General features: G+C 47.0%; 1 pseudogene across 1 annotated transcript; it reads left to right on the forward strand.

Annotated features, from left to right (window-relative positions):
• Positions 1–202: 202 nt before the first annotated feature.
• Positions 203–2,324, forward strand: LOC148144733 (uncharacterized; annotated as a pseudogene). The gene is made up of 2 exons (XR_015751608.1): positions 203–334; positions 946–2,324. The product of XR_015751608.1 is annotated as an uncharacterized LOC148144733 (transcript).
• Positions 2,325–3,914: the final 1,590 nt, after the last annotated feature.

Raw genomic sequence — 3,914 nt, forward strand, 5'->3', positions numbered from 1 at the left:
TCTGAAACTGATCGCACTACTTCCGCGTTGTGACGTCCTCATACGGGGCGGGGCGGGGCGGGACGTCCGGAGGGAGCCGGCCGATGACGATCCCGTGTTCCAAGATGGTTCTCTTCTATTGACCACGTGTTATGACATCACACAGGTAAACTGTGAGCCAATTGGAATCCCTGGATGACCGGAAGGAGACTGGTCCTCCGGCCAATCAGAACCGCCGTATTGACTGAATGCGGAAGTTTGACAGTGAGCTTCTGAAGCTGATGCTGCTCCTCTCTCCCTGAATGAAGATTGAGCTTCACCTCAGACTGCAACTTCCTTTCTCTGTTCACTATCTGTGAGTACGGCACTTTCTTTTCTCACCCACCTTTCTATTCTGGGGTTAAACTGCTCAGTTTCTGACTCTTTATTCCATCCAGTCCATGCTGAACATGATTCTAAACTAGCTAGTTTCCACCTGCCTGGAAGTGGTCTCCCATTTCAGGGAGAAATGAGGAATTTATTCTTTTCTTGTTAGTTTATGGAATGTTCCCCCACAGAGGGTAATGGAGACTGGCTGATGGAATGTATTCAAGGCTTAATTGAAGAGAATTTTAAATGACAGGGATATGAAAGGTTATAGAGAACAGCAGGAAATGGAGTGACGGCCAAAGCAGCACAGATATGATTTTATGGAACAGCAGAGCAAACCCCAGAAGCTGAATGGCTCACTCCTGGTTCAATCTGTGACAACCTGTGTCCAGGGCAGGAAGAGGTGAGCATAGATCCATCAGTCAACATTTTTCAGCATTTTTAGGAGAATGTGGAGCATGGGGCAATAATACCTAGTGAGAATGGAGGGACACTGTGGCATTGAGAAGAAAGAATGTTCCACAGGAACCAGAATTGTCTGTTTGGAATTTCTATCCTTTGTAGATAGTGATGTCTTCTGTATTCTCTATTTTACAGGATATGAGAATGGATGGAATTGCAGCCATAAATCTCAAAACAAGATCTGATCGAGACAATCGATTCACTGGCATAGGAATGTTATCAGTCTTTTGAATCTCACTGGAAATTTTATTTCTCTTCTGTCTTGTCTGCTTTGAAATGTTTCAAACTTCAGTGAGGCTGAAGTAACAGACCTCAGTGAGCGTGTACCAGTGAACTGACTGTGGGAAGAGCTTTAAGCGGGTACAAAGTCTGAAATAACAACAGCCCGTTCACAGCAGCAAGACATAGAACACCTTCCATTTGTGAATGGTCCTTCAACTAATTGTCAACACGAGAAGGCGGTGGGGATTCCCACGTGATGGAGAAACCGTGGAAATGTGGAGACTGCGGGAAGGAATTCAAATTCCCATGCTTGCTTGAAAGCCATCGCCGCCGTCACACTGGGGAGAGGCCGTTCACCTGCTCTGTGTGTGGGAACGGGTTTACCCATTCATCCGCCCTAGTGACCCACCAGCTGGTCCATACGGGGGAGAGGCCTTTCACATGCAATTTGTGTGGGAAGGCGTTCGTTCAGTTATCCACCCTGCATAGTCACCAGCGGGTCCACTCTAGGGAGAAGCCTGCTCTGTGTGTGGGAAGGCGTTCAACCAGTCTTCCAACCTCCAGAGTCACCAGCGGGTCCACACCGGGGAGAGGCCGTACACCTGCTCTGTCTGCGGGAAGGCGTTCGTTCAGTTATCCACCCTGGTGACCCACCGGCGGATTCACACTGTGGAGAGGCCGTTCACCTGCTCCATGTGCGGGAAGGCGTTCACCCAGTCTTCTGCCTTGCTGACCCACCAGCGAGTCCACACCGGGGAGAGGCCTTTCTCCTGCTCAGTGTGCGGGCAGGTATTCACACGGTCCTCTGCCTTGATGAACCACCAGCGGGTCCACACCAGGGAGAGACCATTCACCTGCTCCATATGCGGGGAGGGCTTCATTGATTCGTCTTCTCTGCGGAGACACCAGCGGGTCCACACCGGGGAGAGACCGTTCACGTGTTCCATCTGTGGGAAGGCATTCATTCAGTCCTCTAACCTGCAGAGTCACCAACGGGTCCACACCAGGGAGGGGCCGTTCACCTGCTCAGTGTGTGGGAAGGGGTTCATTGATTGGTCTTCCCTGCGGAGACACCAGCCTATCCACACTGGGGAGAGACCGTTCACCTGCCCCGAGTGCGGGAAGGGATTCAGTCAGTCATGCCATCTGCTCAGACACCAATCCAGTCACACTGAGTAGTGAACATTTGGATGCTTTGTGGGTGTTACTTGTCTTAATATTCAAGAGCTGAAAATGTGTTGCTGGAAAAGCGCAGCAGGTCAGGCAGCATCCAAGGAGCAGGAGAATCGACATTTCGGGCATGAGTCCTTCTTCAGGAATCCTGAAGGGCTCATGCCCGAAATGTCGATTCTCCTGCTCCTTGGATGCTGCTTGACCTGCTGTGCTTTTCCAGCAACACATTTTCAGCTCTGATCTCCAGCATCTGCAGTCCTCACTTTTTCCCTTAATATTCAAGAGGGCATTATATTCCCTGGTGAGTTGAGCACCTATTAAGACACACTTACTGATTTGGAGCATGTACTGAAGTCAGGAGGTGTGTATCTGTCATGTTTGACTCCGAAGAAATCTGGCTCCAGTTTCTCCAACCCCGCCAGGATGATAACATGGTGTGACATATTGTGTTGTAGGTCTCTTTACTAACCCACTCTCAAACGCTTTCTATTTAGTCATTCATAACTCTTTTCTAAGCTGCTCACAGGAGCCCTATATCTAATAATACTGCATTCCCATTTCATTCACTCATAACTCTTTCCTATAACATAGCTTTATTCGTTCATTCATAAAATTGCAGTTTTGTAGTATATTTTACTATTACAAAATAGAATAAGTTAAAACACCTCTTTTGACTCATTCCTGCTGTTTCACACCTTCATCCCTTACCAGCCCTTGCTACTAGCAGTGTTTTAGGCCTATTTCTGCATCAAAAGCTACCTCTGAATAACTGTCAACATAGTAATGTTTTCAGAACAATACCTCCCTGCCATCTTATCACCATGAAAGAATAGAATATTAATCAGCACTTGCCAACTGTCTATCGGGACCTGAATAAATACATCAATACATAAATACATCAAGTAGTTTTCCTGACTCGCTGCCACTGTCCCCTTTAAGAAGCTGACTATCGAGCCTGTGCTTCTATGAAATTGCAGGAATGAATGAAACTCATGCTGGCAAATACTAAACATATCTCACAATCCAGCAGTGATAAACAGTTTAATATCCTTTATTATTTTATTCAGTGCAGGTACAATGTCTAACTTATTTAGAGCATATAGGCCGAGTAGTTTTACTAACATTTGCTGACTTAAAAGACGAAAGGACTAACACCTCTTAATTCTGCAAGCAGACCACACAGACAATCTCAATCCTATCAGGAGTAGCAGCCAGCGTTTATGTACAATAGATAAAACAATGGGACACCATAGTGACGGGTGTTAATCTCTGTAAGAACTGTGTGTAAAGAGGCTGCTGTAAGGACGGTATTTTGGGATTCCATCTCCACCTCAAGCTTGTGCAACTTGCGGTTGCTGAATAAAGAGGCTATTTGAACATGATCCCACAACAGGAACAGAGAATGCTCGCCCAGTGCTGAAGGTTGGACAAAAAGGAAAACTAAAGTTTCTGACAGTGGCTGACAATCCGATTGGCGTTTGTGAGAAATGCCCGGAGCTATGTGGAAATTGTCAGGGTCTGGGTGACCCAACGATGTTCCCGAGCCACACAACAAGTGGCAGGGTAGAGGGAGGAATGTGGACATGGGTTATGTCCCCACCATAGCGCTGGACAGCATGGAAACTGACCTTTCCATCCAACTTGGCCATGCTGACCAGATATCTGAAGTTAATCTCATCCCATTTGCCAACATTTGACCCATATCTCTC

Source organism: Chiloscyllium plagiosum, unplaced genomic scaffold, assembly GCF_037043375.1.
Source record: "Chiloscyllium plagiosum isolate Xiang-an unplaced genomic scaffold, Cpla_swu_hap1 HiC_scaffold_27, whole genome shotgun sequence".
In the NCBI taxonomy this organism is placed as follows: Eukaryota; Metazoa; Chordata; class Chondrichthyes; order Orectolobiformes; family Hemiscylliidae; genus Chiloscyllium; species Chiloscyllium plagiosum.